General features: G+C 39.2%; 2 long non-coding RNA genes across 2 annotated transcripts; one reads left to right on the top strand and one right to left on the bottom strand.

Moving 5' to 3' along the window:
- The first annotated feature begins 165 nt into the window (after window positions 1-165).
- LOC137242237 (uncharacterized) lies at window positions 166-1725 on the top strand. Its single transcript, XR_010950141.1, has 4 exons — window positions 166-456; window positions 516-848; window positions 908-1052; window positions 1106-1725. It is a non-coding gene; the product is annotated as an uncharacterized lncRNA (long non-coding RNA).
- Window positions 1726-10161: 8436 nt separating this feature from the next.
- LOC137242238 (uncharacterized) lies at window positions 10162-18025 on the bottom strand. The gene is made up of 4 exons (XR_010950142.1): window positions 17657-18025; window positions 14560-14764; window positions 14076-14264; window positions 10162-10472 (listed from the first exon to the last, which is right to left on the bottom strand). It is a non-coding gene; the product is annotated as an uncharacterized lncRNA (long non-coding RNA).
- Window positions 18026-18749: the final 724 nt, after the last annotated feature.

The raw sequence follows: 18749 nt of genomic DNA on the forward strand, positions 1-18749 counted from the left end.
AATTAACCTCGTGAATATGTGCAATGAAAGACTCCAAGTCTTAATGTACTTTGAGATAAATAAATAATAATAATAAATAATTAAAAAAAAAAAATTATCTATCTATCTACGTTCCGGTAACAAGCACCATTGCTTTGTTTATTTTCGTGGCTAAGCTAAAGGCATTTCAGTTTGTGTTGTTATTAAAAAGATTTTTTGTTGTTTTCAGTTTTTTGTGGGTAAAAAATAAATTTAATGGCTTTTGAATATGTTGCAATGCATCTGTGTAATGAGGAAGTTAATGCGCCTACAGTTGACCGGCGCAGGCTTCGGGAAGTTGATAACCCTTTCGATTAGACACCATCGGAGTTCCGTAAACTATACCGATTAAGTCCCAGCTTAACTGAAAATATAATATCGCAGTTAAGTGGCCAGTTAAAAGGAGAAAGGATAACGGCGTTATCAGCCGAAAAGCAGGTAATCTTATAAAAATCGGCTTATTTATATACTTGCATAAATGTATAAATAACTCGCAGGTTCTAGCAGCGTTACGGTTTTATGCCACTGGATGCTACCAACGATCAGCAGGGGAACAATGGGGAATATCGATGAGCCAAACGTCAATAAGCCGTTCCGTACACCGTGTGACAGACGCAATAAACAATTATTTGTTTTCCCAACATGTGAAATTCCCTATGACGCAAGCAGAGCGCCAGGCGCCAAAGGAAATTTTTGCATCAGCGCCTGCACCGTTTGTACCGGGCACTATCGGTGCAATCGATTGCAGTCACGTGTCGATTTTGGGTCCTAAAGATTACGAAGCTAGTTACGTCAACCACCACGGATACCATTCGATCAACGTACAAATGGTAGGAAGGAAATAGCACACAATAATTATATTAATGATGCCTTTTTTTTAAACTTGCAGATATGTGATCCCAGCCCTAAAATTTTAAACGTGAACGCCAAATTTCCAGGAGCAAGACATGATTCGTTTATTTGGAGCTCATCTGCAGCACGTAGGGTAATGCAGCGGTCATACGAATCTGGAAATCACAACATGTTTTTGATAGGTAAGGTGTTTCAATTCCATGTGGGTTGTAATATCAAAAGCAAATAATTGCAGGTGATTCTGGATATCCATTGGAGCCTTGACTGATGACACCTTTGCCAAATCAGCCAGAAGGAACACCGAAGTTTCGCTACAACGAGGCGCTTTGTAAAGCACGTAATCCTGTCGAGAGACTTTTTGGTGTCCTTAAAAGTACATGGCGGTGCTTATCACGCCAAAGTACTAATCTATGAACCTGGCTTTGCGGGAAAAATAGTAAACGCGTGCGCAACATTGCACAATATTCGTTTGGGTGAGCAACAAACCGATTTCGACGAAAGAGTTGTTTATGATCCCGAAATCGAAACAGAAATCGTTTCCGATGTCGTTGCTCCAAGCTCGATTGCAAAACGTGTACAAGAACGGCTAATCGCAAATTTCTTTTAAAAAGGTGTCCTACCTCCATCCCTATTCTCACAACTATTCCTATCCCTATCCCTGTTGAACATTCTCGGTGCGGCTTCAGTCAGGGGTATTACTCTATATTGTGATGCGAAAGAAAATTCTGTCGAATTTGAAACAAATATGGAAAAAGTTACAAAAATGAAGTGTTTTCGAAATTTTCAAAGTGTTTAAAAATTTTGTATGGACAATATACCCCTTAAATAAAATTATTTTAGTTATTTTAGCTATAACGAATTTTATTCATATTTCATCAAAACAGAGGCTTACAAATTCAGTTTATAAAAAATTGCATGTACATTAGAGTGGTCCAAAAAACGTTTTTGATTATTTTCAAGTCTTATTGTCTTAAAAGTTTCATTTAGGTAAAAAAAATGTCCTCCAAAGTTCAGCTTGATATCTCAATCCTACACTGAGCTCAATTAATTTTTATTTTCCCATATAAATTACTATGTAAATTTTTGTTTTTTTCAAGTTTTTATACGATGAAACTACGTAAAAACTTTTTTTCGGAATTTTCCACCAAAAAAACGTCTTTTTTGATAAATTTTTTATAGGCCCACGGTTAACTTTTTTGTAGGAAATTTAATTTTATTTAATGGAAAATTCCGAAAAAAAATTTTACGTAGTTTTATCGTATAAAAACCTGAAAAAAAAAATATTTACATAGTAATTTATATGGGAAAATAAAAATTAATTGAGCTCAGTGTAGGATTGAGATATGAAGCTGAGCTTTGGAGGAAATTTTTTTTTTGACCTAAACAAAGCTTTTGAGATGATAAGCAAACAGCTTTTATTTTTTGGACCACTCTAATGTACATACATATACAATATGTATCAAAATAGTTAGATCTATAAATAAATCTATTTCTGATATTTCATCAAAACAAAGGCTTACAAATTCAGTTTATAAAAAATTGCATGTACATTAAGCTGGGTAGATTTGCATGGACGCGCCATCAATTTTTCGATAGGTTTTGGGCTCAGGAAAAAAAAGTTCCATTAAGCATACCCAACAAAATAATTTTCGAGCCTGCAAAATTTGAGTTTTGTGACTTTTTTTCTTTGATTTTTAAGGTTTTTTTTCATGACCTACTTAACAAATTTTCTCTTCATTTTAAAATTTTCATGTATACCCTGTCGGACTCAAAATTGTCCACTAAAAACTTTGGCGATAACATTTTTTTTAAAAAAAATATTTTTTGGTTTTTGAGGAGTGTTGTGGTGAAAAAATTTATTTTTTTGCCATTTTTTAAGGGTTTCTTCAGAAACGTGCAAATGTGTTGCCGATGAAAACGAATTTGTCTCATAGTTCCTATCTCACTTAAAATTATGCGATGAAAACGTTGGCATTAACAGTTTTTTTTTGGGTTTTTGGGACTTGTTTTGGTCGAAATCGACTTTTTTCATTTTCAAGGCTCCAAATAATTTTTTATGTATTTTTTTTTTCAAAAAAACTGTTATCGCCAAAGTTTTAAGTGGACAATTTTGAGTCGGACAGGGTATACATGAAAATTTTAAAATCAAATGAAACTTTTTTAAGTAGGTCATAAAAAAAACCTTAAAAATCAAAGAAAAAAAGTTAAAAACTCAAATTTTGCAGGCTCGAAAATTATTTTTTTGGGTATGCTTAGTGGAACTTATCTTCCTGAGCCCAAAAACTATCGAAAAATCGATGGCGCGATATAGGTTAATAAATCGACCCAGCTTAATGCACATACATATACAATATGTATCAAAATAGTCTATTAGTTTGAAGACATATAAATAATTCTTAAATATTTTTATACTCAGTTGAGCAGAGCTCACAGAGTATATTAAGTTTGATTGGATAACGGTTGGTTGTACATATATAAAGGAATCGAGATAGATATAGACTTCCATATATCAAAATAATCAGGATCGAAAAAAAATTTGATTGAGCCATGTCCGTCCGTCCGTCCGTCCGTCCCTTAACACGATAACTTGAGTAAATTTTGAGGTATCTTGATGAAATTTGGTATGTAGATTCCTAATCACTTATCTCAGATCGCTATTTAAAATGAACGATATCGGAATAGAACCACGCCCACTTTTTCGATATCGAAAATTTCGAAAAACCGAAAAAGTGCGATAATTCATTACAAAAGACAGATAAAGCGACAAAACTTGGTAGATGAGTTGAACTTATGACGCAGAATAGAAAATTAGTAAAATTTTGGGCAATGGGCGTGGCACCGCCCACTTTAAAAATAAGGTAATTTAAAAATTTTGCAAGCTGTAATTTGGCAGTCGTTGAAGATATCATGATGAAATTTGGCAGGAACGTTACTCCTATACGCTTAATAAAAATTAGCAAAATCGGAGAAGGACCACGCCCACTTTTAAAAAAAAATTTTTTTTAAAGTAAAATTTTAACAAAAAATTTAATATCTTTACAGTATATAAGTAAATAATGTCAACATTCAACCCCAGTAATGATATGGTGCAACAAAATACAAAAATAAAAGAAAATTTCAAAATGGGCGTGGCTCCGCCCTTTTTCATTTAATTTGTCTAGGATACTTTTAACGCCATAAGTCGAACAAAAATTAACCAATCCTTTTGAAATTTGGTAGGGGCATAGATTTTATGACGTTAACTGTTTTCTGTGAAAATGGGCGAAATCGATTGATGCCACGCCCAGTTTTTATACACAGACGTCCGTCTGTCCTTCCGCATGGCCGTTAACACGATAACTTGAGCAAAAATCGACATATCTTTAATGAACTTAGTTCACATGCTTACTTGAACTCACTTTATCTTTGTATGAAAAATGAACGAAATCCGACTATGACCACGCCCACTTTTTCGATATCGAAAATTATGAAAAATGAAAAAAATGCCATAATTCTATACCAAATACGAAAAAAGGGATGAAACATGGTAAGGTAATTGGATTGTTTTATTGACGCGAAATATAACTTTAGAAAAAACTTTATAAAATGGTTGTGACACCCACCATATTAAGTAGAAGAAAATGAAAAAGTTCTGCAGGGTGAAATAAAAAACCCTTAAAATCTTGGCAGGTATTACATATATAAATAAATTAGCGGTATCCAACAGATGATGTTCTGGGTCACCCTGGTCCACATTTTGGTCGATATCTGGAAAACGCCTTCACATATACAACTAAGGGCCACTCCCTTTTAAAACTCTCATTAATACCTTTAATTTGATACCCACATCGTACAAACTCATTCTAGAGTCACCCTGGTCCACCGTTATGGCGATATCTCGAAAAGGCGTCCAGCTATAGAACTAAGCCCCACGCCCTTTTAAAATACTCATTAACACCTTTCATTTGATACCCATATCGTACAAACATATTATAAAGTCACTCCTGGTCCACCTTTATGGCGATATCTCGAAAAGGCGAACACCTATAGAACGAAGGCCCACTCCCTTTTAAAAATACTCATTAACTCCTTTCGTTTGATAACCATATTGCACAAACGAATTCTAGAGTCACCCCAGGCCCACCTTTATGGCGATATTTCGAAACGGCGTCCACCTATGGAACTAAGGATTACTCCGTTTTAAAATACTCATTAACACCATTCGTTTGATACCCATATTGTACAAACAAATTCTAGGGTTACCCCTGGTCCACCTTTATTGCGATATCTCGAAACGGCGTCCACCTATGGAACTGAGGATTACTCCCTTTTAAAATACTCATTAACACCTTTCATTTGATACCCATATCGTTCAAACGCATTCTAGAGTCACCCCTGGTCCACCTTTATGGCTATATTTCGAAACGGCGTCCACCTATAGAACTAAGGCCCACTCCCCTTTAAAATACTGATTAACACCATTCGTTTGATGCCCATATTGTACAAACAAATTCTAGGGTCACCCCTGATCCACCTTTGTGGCGATATCTCGAAACGGCGTCCACCTATGGAACTAAGGATTACTCCCTTTTAAAATACCCATATCGTACAAACGCATTCTAGAGTCAACCCTGATCCACCTTTATGGCAATATCCCTAACTGGCGTCCACCTATAGAACTATGACCCACTCCCTCATAAAATACTCTTTAATGCCTTTCATTTGATACACATGTCATACAAACACATTCCAGGGTTTCCCTCGGTTCATTTTCCTACATGGTTATTTTCCCTTATGTTGTCACCATAGCTCTCAACTGAGTATGTAATGTTCGGTTACACCCGAACTTAACCTTCCTTACTTGTTATTTATTAACCAAAGAACATCTTAGTTAATGAGAAAGATATATCAGTTTTCGGTTTTGGATTTTTCGATTTGTGAATTTTATGTTGTCAATAAAGAATTATCCTAAAATATATATGTAGTACATCTTTGATTTTTGATTTTCATGTCATCGAATAGCGGTCTTAAGAAAGCCGTATGATCGAACAAATATTTGTTACTAAAAATCAAAAAATGACTATTAAAGAAAAAAATATTTTTTTAATTCTCATTTAAAGTAAAGTTGCAGATTCATCCCCTCACCAATTGCTATCATTGCGTTTGCCATTTCTACAGTTGCGGCTGCCATTCTGCTTATTGCCTCAGCCTGGGCCTGCGAGGACTCTGCTAGCATCAATTAAAATGAAAGACTAATTAAAACTGAAAAACTAGATCTATCCTTCGTGTGTATACATTTTGTGTCTCGGCTTGTGTTTCCGCAATCTTTAAAAATTTTGATTGTGTTGTTGGTGAACCTGCATTCCGTTTCCTCTTGTTGTTGTTGTTGTTGTAGCAATGCTCGCCCCACCTAATAGCCGCGACCGATCACAAATTGTCATCAATATCCTCTAACGGGAGTCCAAGGAAACTTGCCGTTTCAACAGGGGTGGACCATAAGGAAAGGGGTGTTAGAGGCGTTGGTTCCACATTACAATTAAAGAGATGGTTGGTGTCATGTGGGGACACATTGCAAGCAGGGCATACATTTTGTATGTCGGGGTTGATTCTGGATAGGTAAGAGTTTAACCTGTTACAGTATCCAGAACGAAGTTGAGCAAGAGTGACACGCGTTTACCTGGGGAGTATGCGTTCCTCTTCTGCGAGTTCTGGATATTTTTCTTCAAGTACTGGATTCACCGGGCAATTCCCGACATAAAGGTCCGACGCCTGCCTATGGAGTTCACCAAGGACCTGCTTGTGTTTTTCCGCTTCATACGGCTGGGTTCTCAGGTGCCGTATTTCCTCAAAATGCTTACGGAGATGACTCCTTAGGCCCCTAGGCGGTGCTGGTTCGTCAATCAGATGTCTGTTGGGATGCCCAGGTTTCTGGGTATTCAACAGAAACTGTTTGGTCAGCATCTCATTTCTCTCCCTGATGGGGAGTATTCTCGCCTCATTATGCAGATGGTGTTCTGGGGACATAAGAAGACAGCCCGTGGCGATTCTGAGAGCAGTATTTTGGCAGGCCTGTAGTTTCTTCCAGTGGGCGGTTTTTAGGCTTGGCGACCATATGGGTGACGCGTAGCACGTAATCGGCTGGCTAATTGCTTTGTATGTGGTCAAGAGCGTTTCTTTATCTTTTCCCCAGGTACTGCCAGCAAGGGATTTGAGGATTTTATTACGGCTCTGAATTCTTGGAACAATTGCGGTTGCGTGCGCACCAAAATGTAGATCCTGATCAAACGTCACACCCAAGATTTTGGGGTGTAGGACAGTCGGTAGCGTAGTGCCATCGACGTGGATGTTCAATATGGTCGACATTTGGGGCGTCCATGTTGTAAATAAGGTCGCGGAAGATTTAGTCGGTGACAATGACAGGTTTCGCGAGGCGAAAAAACTGGAGAGATCAGGGAGATAGCCGTTTATTTTATTGCATAGCTCATCGATATTTGGGCCTGGGCCTGTGGCCATTATTGTGCAGTCATCGGCGTAGGAAACGATTGTGACTCCTTCCGGTGGTGAAGGTAGCTTAGATATGTAGAAATTAAACAAAAGCGGGGATAGGACACCACCCTGTGGCACCCCTTGTTTAATTCTCCTTTGTTTTGATGTTTCGTTTCTGAATTGCACCGATGCCTGCCGACCACCCAGATAATTTGCGGTCCACCTTTTAAGACATGGGGGAAGGGTAGACCCTTCCAGGTCTTCCAGTAACGAGCCATGGTTGACCGTATCAAAAGCTTTTGATAGGTCTAACGCTACGAGTACTGTTCTATGGTGGGGATATTGATTCAAACCGCAATTTATCTGGGTGCTAATGACATTTAGCGCGGAGGTAGTGCTATGGAGTTTTCTGAAGCCATGCTGATGAGGGGCTAGCTGCAAATGTGCTTGGAAATGAGGGAGCAAAATGGCTTCAAGCGTCTTTGCCACTGGCGATAGGAGAGATATAGGACGATATGACTCACCTACGATAGCTGGTTTCCCAGGCTTTAGTAGCGGGACCACCTTGGCCATTTTCCATTTCTCGGGTATGACAAAGGTGGAGAGAGACAGGTTGAAGACATGCGCTAAATATTTGAAACCCTCTTTCCCTAGGTTTTTAAGCATCGGCATGGCTATGCCGTCTGGGCCCACTGCTTTGGATGGTTTAGCGCGACCAATGGCGTCCTCAACCTCTCTAGCGGTGATGGTAATTGGTGACGCGCTGAGTTTGTGTTTATGTGCACGTCTATTGGCTCTCCGTCTATCTTTGTCGACCGTAGGATGCATTATATATTGTCGGCAGAAAGCGCTCGCGCATTTTTTCGCATCCGATAGCACCTTATCGCCAAAGGCGATGGAAACTTTGTCTTTGTGCTTAGTCGGATTCGATAGGGACTTTACGGTGGACCAAAGTTTACCTACACCGGTAGAGAGGTTACAACCTCTTAGGTGCTCTTCCCATTTCGCCCGCTTGTGTTCGTCCACAAGCAATCTGATGCGTTGGTTTATATCCCTTACTTGGGGGTCGCCTGGATCAAGCTGTCTTATAAGGTCGCGTTCCCTCGCTAAGCTCGCGGCCTCCGCCGGGAAGTGGTCCGGATTTCGGGAATTCTCCCGGCGGGAATGAAATGTGCCGAGGCGGATTCAATGACCTTACGGAAGGCACGCTCCCCTTGGTGGGCATCAGTCGGGATAGGGAGGGCAGCAAAGCTGCCGTCTGTTGCAGATTTATATTCTTCCCACTTTCCTTTTTTGAAGTTTATGAAAGTGCGTTTTTCGGTGACGATGAAGTCGGCGGTACGCTCGAACGAAATAAGTATGGGCAGGTGGTCGGATGCCAATGTTACCATCGGCTGCCAGTTGACGCAGTTTACGAGTTCTGCGCTCACGATTGAGATATCTGGCGAGCTATGACAGCTTCCTACCATACGTGTGGGGGCGTCTCCGTTAATTGTGCAGAACGTCGTTTCGTCTATTTGATCCGCCAACATCTCACCCCTACTGTCCGCCCGCAAGTTTGAATGCCATAGGTCGTGATGGGCATTGAAATCGCCTAAGATAATGCGATTGTTGCCAGTGAGTAAGGCCTCGATATTAGGGCGGTATCCACTGGGGCAACAGGTGACAGGAGGGATGTAGATGTTAATGATTTCTAGATTTGCATCGCCTGACCGGACAGATAGGCCTTGACGTTCTAAGACATTGTCACTGCGGTCGATGCCAGGATCAAATATATGATATTGCACAGAGTGGTGTATAATAAACGCGAGGCCGCCTCCATTTCCGCTCTCGCGGTCTTTCCTGTGGACATTATAACCAGAGCAGGTCTGCAATGCAGATCTTGCTGTGAGTTTAGTCTCTTGAATCGCAGCAATGCGGATGTTGTGCCGCTTCATGAAATCGACTATCTCCGTAATCTTCCCAGTTAGTCCATTACAGTTGAACTGCAGAATTCTGAAGTGCATGAGGGGTGACGCCGCCACTCTAGGGGTAAGTGAGGGGTGACGCCGCCACTCTAGGGGTAAGTGAGGGGTGACTACGCCTAGGTTGTGGAAGGCCAGGACGCAATTGCTGTTGTGGCCTTGGGACTGGGCGCCCTTGGGCAAGCATTGGGGTACCCGGATGATTTGGGTTTGCGACCTGGCAACATGGCGCGATGAAACCCGTCGAGGGGTTGCCGTCGCGGAGACCAGAACATCTAGGAAAGTGGCACCACCCAAGGCAGGAGCTGCATTGAGCGGATGTCGCAAACCTATATATTCTGTGCTGGCAGACGGTGCAAACGGAGGCAGGGACTAAGAGTCTGTTTCCCTGACCTGCACGATTGCTGCCAGAAAAGAGGGGAGGAGAAGAAGACGGGGGCAGGGGCTGATGCTCAGCATTGCTACCAGCTCTACTACGAAGGTAGTAGTTATGAGTGGTATCAGCTGTTTGAGTTGTTGGCGCCGTGGGGCGCGAGCAGCAGCGGGTGCTTGTTGTGGCTTGCTGAGCAGCGAAGCTGCTGGAAGGTAGTGGGGATACGCTTAGGCGTAGACTACGGGACGCCCTTGGGCGTGAGCAGCAAGGAGCCACAAAAGATTTATAAAAGTTACGTGGACGTCGGGTTTTGGGATCAAGCCCAGTACAACCTGTCCGGTGCAACCATCCCTTGCACGAGACACACTGAACAGAGTATGACCGTCCTAAAAAGATTCTTTTCTGGCAAATGCAGCAAAACCATTTCTCAGGACCGGGGTGAGGAGACGGACCCGGATTGGGTTCGATACCTTCCCGGAGTAAGAGAATATGTAGAAGTCCTGCTGCAAGGAGCTGCTGGGAGGATGACAATTTGTGGGAGGGACGAAAAAAATTAAATGGGGTCACACTGAAATGACAGTCCTTGGTCGGGAAAAACCCCGAGTCGCTCCGGTACATAGAACCGACTGCCTTGGGAAGCGCCTCTTCACTCCCCTTCGTGGTGTCTGTTTTGCCGTTCTCGGAGTTGTATACCGAGTCTCCGATTCGCCTTCAGACACGCTGGGTCATTGAGGAGTGTCATCTTCATCTACGACCAGATGAAAATATTCCCCTTCGTCTTCCATGTTCAATTGTTGTTCCTAGAAGTAGCATTATTTAAATTTAACAGGCTTATTTAAATCTATAACAGAAACATTATAAATTAAAGTTTTAAATTTAACTAAGGCATGACGTGGCTGAATGCGTTTATAACACTTCAACCATCGTAGGACTGCAGGGTTCGAATTCCACTCCCGGGAGAAAAGACTTTGAAGAGATTTAAAAAAGGTATAATCGAAACAGCTGTCGCCTTGTCCGTCCTGATACCACGTTGTTTAAAATTTTCCCAAATTATTACATAAATTATAAATTAAAAATTGCTTCAAATAAATGTTTTCATATATTTAAAGCAATAAGGGTAATTCCCGCTCAAAAACTCGTACAAAAGTTTTAAGGTTTTCGAAAAGTTCATCAAACCTTGAAAAATTGCTATCAAATTTTTCAACTTTTTCGGCAGAGATTCCAAAAATTTTTTGAGTACGCAGTTTTGTAGCCCATTAAATTTTAGTATAATAATATGCAAGTTAGAAGTACATTTTCCCTGAAATTTTAAATTTTTATTGTTGTTGTGTTAGCAGTACCTTCTTGCTTAACTGGCACGTCCATATGGTGGATTGTCATTGGATTCTTCTAACGGAAGTCCCTGGAAACAACAGGGTTGGGAATTTGGAGGTACTTCATACTTGCAAATTATTGTAGTAAAATTTAATGGGCTACAAAACCGCGTGCTAAAAAATTTTCTACGACTTCTGTCTAAAAAACTGAGAATTTTCATGGCAATTTATCGAAGTTTGATGAAATTTGTGTAAACTTTGAAACTTTAGTTTATTTGAATATTTTTTTTAAAGTAAAAAAACGTTTTGAACAATGTTGACATTTTTTTAAAATATTTCAAATTATTTTTTGTACCCATTAAATTCTAGATTCTATAGGTACCTATAATTCTTAAGTCTGGGAAAAATCTACTTGAATTTTCAGAACTTTTTTTCTAATGGATAATGCGTTTTGAAAAAAAATTCTAAATATTCAAGAAGATTATTCCGATTTTTTAATTTGAAATATTTCAAAAAAGTATCAACATTTTTCAAAACATTTTCTTTACTTTAACCCTTTCGACCCGGTCGGTACAATATATGCTGAAGTATATGCGTGAAAAGAAAATTTTCCCGTTATTTATAGTCTTCACTACATTGTGTTGACACTTCTTTGAAATGTAACAGCTACAATAGGTTGTAAACAGTGAAAAAGTGAGCACGTGTTGTGAAATTCTGCAGAAAATTTGATAAATACTACGACCAGAACGGTAAATATTATTAATTCTTTCAATTATCGTAAGTTTATTATGTGTTTATGATAAACATTTACAATTCGAGCCTAGAAATAAAGCGATTCGTAATAAAATCAAGGCTATTTCTTTATGGGATTATATGTCCCAGTAGTATTTTAACTCGGGATTATATATCCCTGGAGTTCACAAAATGCTTATAAGTTTACTAAAGTCTTTTTAGAACTTTTATACCTAATGGACAAAATGGCCAGCAAGAGAGCTAAATTAACAGACGATGACATCGAAAATGTGCTCTACAATTCCTCAGGGGAATCGGAGCCATTTGAAGATAGTGGCTCTGAGTATCTAGCTTCGGAAGATTACGATAAATCTACCGGGGAAGAGGAGGGTCCACATATGGAAAGTGATGGATATAGTGATGAGGAATCCAGTTGCGATGAAGATATCGGTGCCGATGACGTGGAAGAGATTTTTGCCGTTTCAGTAACACCTGCTGCGGAGAATATATGGACAATCGCAGACGGCGGCCGCCCACGAAAAGAAATGCCTCCACAGTACACCCCATCCGTGCTTTGCGATTTGAATCGAGGCTCCACTGAACTGGACACTTTTTTGAAACTATTTCCTCCAAGTCTTCTCATATGGATAAGCCAGTGCACAAATGAAAGGATCAATATCGTCAAGAGAGCTCAAGGTGAATATAAAAAGAAACCTGTAAATATTCATGAAACAGACCAGAATGAAATTTTGACAATGCTAGGAAAAATGCTCGTGACTTCCTACAATAGACTACCGAAAGTCCCCATGTACTGGTCTAAGAGAAAGTCTGTTGGCAACGCTTTGATTAGGGACAGTATGTCACGAGACCGATACCTGTTGCTCCACTCAAAGTTTTATTGCAACTCTCCAGAAAAGCCAAATGGCTGCTCAAAAAGCTACTATATTGAAGAGGTGGTCAATTGCCTAAAACATACCTTCACTGCGTGTCGCGAGGATAGTTCATTTCAAGCCATCAATGAATCAATGGTCAAGTTCAAAGGACGATCAGCATTGAAGCAATACCTTCCAATGAAACCCATAAAACGTGGAATTAAAATTTGGGAAAGATCTGACTCATCCTCTGGCTATGTATACGACTTCAATATATATTTTGGGAAAGATGAATCACGAAATTTATCCGACATCTCGGCATTGGGCGAGAGGGTAGCTTTAAGTTTGACAAAAACTATAAAGCGAACGAATGTGGCACTTTTCTTCGATAGATTTTTTTCCTCAGTGTACCTCTTCAACAGCATACCATTTCCGGCGGTCGGAACTATTATTTCCAATCGGAAGCAGCTTCCTACGTGTACAGAGAAGTTGAAGAGAGGAGAGAGTTTGTGCTACCAAAATCAATTTGGAACATCATGTGCCTTCTGGCAAGACACTAAACTGGTGACTGTAATGAGCAATTGTCATGGCGGAGACATAGGTTGGATTCAACGGAAACAGAAAAACGGTGAAAAAATCAACTTGGCTTGCCCAAAGTCCATTATCGAATACAATCAATACATGGGTGGGGTCGATCTGTCTGACCAGATGTCACAGCTATACGATATCAACAGGAAGTCTACAAAGTCGTGGAAAAAGGTATTCTACAAACTTCTGCAGACTACATGTGTCAACTTATGGATACTATAAAGAGAAACGCACCACTTGCCAAATTACCCTTACATTGATTTTGTCATTTCATTAGCGGAGGATATGATTAAGTTTGGGCTAGAGAAAACTAAAGTGCCCAAGAAGAAGAAATCTGGACGACATTTGAAGAATCGAGACGTCAATTACGGCATAGTTGGCGATCATATGCCCATCGAAGGCACAACGCGACGCCGATGCGTGAAGTGCTCAAAGGACAAGAAAGGTGGAAAGAACGATAAGCGTACTTTCTTCACATGCAAGACGTGCGAAGTGCCACTATGTTTTAAGTGTTTTACACCATATCATATGTAATATTTGTTTTTTGAATGAATAAATTTTATAAACTTACTCTGGTTGAAATATTTAATTATGGACACTGCTGGGACATCATATCCCAAATTTTAAACTTAAACAACCGTTTGGGATTAATTGTCCCACCCCCCACGGCGCCTCTGATAAGGAAAATTGATATTCGGGCTCGGTCAAAGTTTTAACTTTTTAGTAGTCTTTAAAGTCCAACTAGTGTCGATATTGCATATCCCACAGTTTTTTATCGGTTTGAAAGGGTTAAAGAAATATTCAAAAACGAAATATAAACAAAATTAGAACATGCCAATATGAGTAACCTTACAACTATGAAATGGAGTATATATTGATATGACACAACACACATTACCTCTAGGTCGGGAATATTTTCAGTGACATCCGATGATCCTTCCATGTAGGTGCTCCCTACTACTGCTATTACCCTCTTTTCTAATTCGCTAAGGGGCGCTTGTTCAAGGGGTCTGTTGCCAGTCTTCCCCTGTTCCTTTTTCAACTCACGTACATGAGTCGACGTGCGACTTTTTAAGTCCCGCCAGACCTATAACAAATAAGTCGAAAAATATTTGTAAGTACCAAATAATTGCAAATATATACATATGTACATATGTAGATATCGCACACCCAGATCTAAACAGCGATAAACTCAAAAAATCACAATGTTCAAAAAACTCGAAAATCTAACTGCCTCTCCCATATGCGCCAATGGAATTTTAAATTTTTAACAGCCCATTTCTCGATACGTATGGGGAGCTATTAGTTATTCGAGTATACAGATCGGTGGGTATTAAATTGGGGAACGATGTAGTACTACTTCACTCAATTCTCATACTTACATTTTGACACTGTTCAACCGACTTTACCGCGCCTCCAACGGCATTCAGCTTCGCGCCCATTTCAGGCTACTTCTTACGGCTTTCTAATTTGCCATGCATTTTTTGAAATTTTCCGCTGGCGAAGTCTGGGTCGGATGTAAAAACATCGAGCATCGCGCTTAGCTGCTCCCCCGATGCACGACTCCTTTTTGATTGCGAAGACATTCTGTTGAAATAAATCGAAAAAAGTAATCAAATCCTTCCCTTTGATTTAGAAAAAACGATTGCTATAGGAAGGTAGAGGAGGCTTTTCTGATCACAAACATATAGTTCCCAGCATACGGAGCTGTATAGTAATCGAGGTAATAGTGGTTAAAGTTGGAAGTTTTACGTACTCCTACAGCGTTTTTCATAATTATTTACACACTTTTAGTGAAAGTTTACACACTTGACCGCACACTGTAAATTACGCTTACAAAAAATAACCCATAGCCCATCAAATACCCGTCTTCCCGAAGACACACATTAGAGACACCACCGATTCACATGGCTGTGACTGCTGACACTTTTTGTTTATCCATGACACCATGCACTCGAGAACTATAAAATCGCGCGTGGTAAAACTTATATATTTGTGATCAGGAACACTTGTACCAATACACAATGACTTCCTCTCCCATTCCATAGCAAAAATAGTGCAATTCCTGCGATTCCAAGCTAAATCGCAGCCACTTTTTTGCTTAATATAAGGAGTACCGCTGTAAACTAAAGCGCAACCAAATATTCTCATTATTTTTTTTATTAATCATTTGAATACTTATTTTCAATTTTTTCCACTTTTGGGTTAAAATGTGTCCTTTTTATTAATATATTATTATTTTTTACTTTGCAACTCAATATCCAGACAATATTGTTTAGCGCTCAAAAATTTATTTTGACGTTCTCCTTTGTGTTTTTCGCATTTTTCGCCTGAGGTGCCACCTATCACAATTTTCAGCAATACAAAATAATCAGCTGTTTACCATTGTTAACACAGAGTTACAGAATCAACAAATTGTTAGTGCAAACAGCAAAAATTATTGTCTACGCTAACAACATTTGTTATTGTGAAGCGTTACAGAATCGACCTCCAGGTTAAGCGAGAGCTTTGGGCCGTTCCATTGGTTTATCGAGTTCTGGCTCTGGCTCAAATCTCATTGGAACGATCTGGATCAACTTCATGAGAGCTGGCAGCACTAATATAAAACATCTGTTTTGTAGAAAATAAGAAGAAACGTACACAAAATTTTAAGATACTGATAGAATTATTAACATTTAAATAGTTTCGCACGTAAGCAAACTATTTATTTTCCTTACATCATCTTCAAGTTGTTTACTCTTTCAGTGTTTTTGCTTTTAAATATGGCGAGATCTTTTATGTATACACAAATGTACACGTATTTAGTTCAACTATGTGGTTGGCTCATCCCACCAGCTGATTTTATTTTTTTCATTTCACTGGAGTAGGGATTGTCAGAAGGAGATGGCAAACTTAAAAAGAAACCAACGAATTTACAACATTTTCTTACTACTTACAAAGGCTGCTAAGTTTTATGTTTTCATTCCATTCCATTCGTCTAACACCAACACGCTAATTTTGGCAATGTGAACAAAGGTATGTTATTGCTGTAGAGATGAGCCAACCATATAGGTGAGCCATGAGTGCTACCAACTCAAAAGTGGTTAGCTGTCAAAAAATCTACTACAGAAAACGAAACGAACAGAACTGCTATACGGATCAGAAATTGAACCAGATAAATATCAGGATCACAACTGGGCCGTTCCATTGGTTTATCGAGCTCTGGCTCTGGCTCAAATCTCATTGGAACGATCTGGATCAACTTTATGAGAGCTGACAGCACTAATATAAAACATCTGTTTTGTAGAAAATAAGAAGAAACGTAAACAAATTTTTAAGATACTGATAGAATTATTAACATTTAAATAGTTTCGCACGTAAGCAAACTATTTATTTTCCTTACATCATCTTCAAGTTGTTTACTCTTTCAGTGTTTTTGCTTTTAAATATTGCGAGATCTTTTATGTATACACAAATTTACACGTATTTAGTTTAGTGCTACAATGGCTCAACTATATGGTTGGCTCATCTCACCAGCTGATTTTATTTTTTTCATTTCACTGGAGTAGTGATTGTCAGAAAGAGATGGCAAACTTAAAAAGAAACCAACGAATTTACAACATTTTCTTACTACTTACAAATGCTGCTAAGTTTTATGTTTTCATTCCATTCCATTCGTCCAACACCAACACGCTAATTTTGGCAATGTGAACAAAGGTATGTTATTGCTGTAGAGATGAGGCAACCATATAGTTGAGCCATGAGTGCTACCAACTCAAAAGTTGTTAGCTGTCAAAAAATCGACTACAGAAAACGAAACGAACAGAACTGCTATACGGATCAGAAATTGAACCAGATAAATATCAGGATCACAACGTTGTTGTTGCATTTGCATGTTAAATTTCTATCCGTATCTCGCTCACGTCTCAATGGAACGTAACTCTTGTAAGCTTTATTATCATAATTATATTTCTCCTTCGTTTTAAAATGTTTTCCCGGAATAATTGATAAATTGTTATTTCGATGACAGCATGAAACATCGATGTGTTAAGGCTCCATTACTGATACTTAGCATAGACTTGACTTGGCTTGCGAACTGTCACTTACAGTTCTGTTAAATGAACATTGCATGTTATTGATTACTCAAAACTTAACTTGACTTTGAAGTCTGTTGAATTTTGATTTTCTATGTAAATTCTAAGTGACGTTTACATTTTGAGAGCCATTTGTTTGTTTCCATTTCATTTTGACATTTTGTCACACAAATTGACATTTATTTAAAAATAAATTTCAATGCTGATTATGATGCCAGATTTTATGCGTCAAGTGGAGTATATGTCAGGTCGTGGGTCGTCCCCGCGTTGGGCTTCATTCAGACCTTGGCCCGCTCGGATGTATAGAGCCTCATATGATTAGGCGGAGTACGCTGTTAAAACAGACACAGTCAAATAAGCTTTTGACTCGGTTCAGAATACATGAACAAAAAAACCAAAAATTTACCCGCGGGTCCCCATCCTAAACCGGGGGTGGTATCCACAGCATGGTTGCACAGAACACCATTCTGCGTTGGTGGCCGTCGGCAGCGCCTATAAAAAAGTACCCTGGGTGGGTCCAACACCGGTTTGGAGACCAAGACTATATCCACGCAAAACACTTAGGTTCACAGTTTTTTTTGTTGGGTACCCAACAGAACAACTATCACACGAAAATCACAAACTTCCACTGCAAATATCTCCGGACAGAGATACAATTTTCATTTTTTGCCTTCGGGCATTGTTCTCGAGATTATTTCGTGTGAAACATCTCTCGATATTTTTTTTTTTGGTAGCACATCAGCATTTTTAACATAATAAAAATTATAAAAGTGTGTTTATCAAATATGTAAACACGAGAAATGTCAAATGAAAACTTAACAAAAACACCATTGTGAATTCACATTAATTCACAATGACAAAAAAAGCTTTAAGGGTAAGGTTGCCGGATGGGCATGCATGATATGGTGAGAATAAGGACAGGGATAGATATAGGGTGGTCATGGTAGCGGTAGACAAAAGAAAGACCATGGGAAACGGCAAATGGAAACGGTTCTTTTCAGCGGGTTGGATAGTATAAAAGGGGTAACTGGAGGAGAACAGAAATAAAGTAAAATATAGCGGCATATCAGGCTAAAGTGCGCGCGCCGCTTTCCAAATAAAAGAAAATATATTTTAAATTTCGTTTGTGTTTAAGTTTTCTTAAAGAAAAATTCCCTGTGCGCGAAGATCCAGAAAGGATCAGTTTAGTGCCGATAGCAATAATTCTTAAGTTTTGATATAAGGCAAATTGCCTTCAATTAAAAAAAGCGGTTTCGGTCGATAATTTTAAATAAAAAGGACGACGCTGCATCCAACCATCAGGACAGGATTTCCTTGCTGCATAAGGATGTGGAATATTTGTTTACCTGGTGAGTGTTTAAATTATGAAGATTTTTTTTTTTTAATCATGTAGACTTTCGCGCCGTTTGGGGTTCACGCGACCTCAATTTCGACTTCGGTCACCAGCCTCCTCCATAAATCCGCAGCACGGATTTTCATGAGTGAAGATTCCCACTCAA

This window comes from Eurosta solidaginis, chromosome 2 (assembly GCF_040869045.1).
Source record: "Eurosta solidaginis isolate ZX-2024a chromosome 2, ASM4086904v1, whole genome shotgun sequence".
Classification (NCBI taxonomy): Eukaryota; Metazoa; Arthropoda; class Insecta; order Diptera; family Tephritidae; genus Eurosta; species Eurosta solidaginis.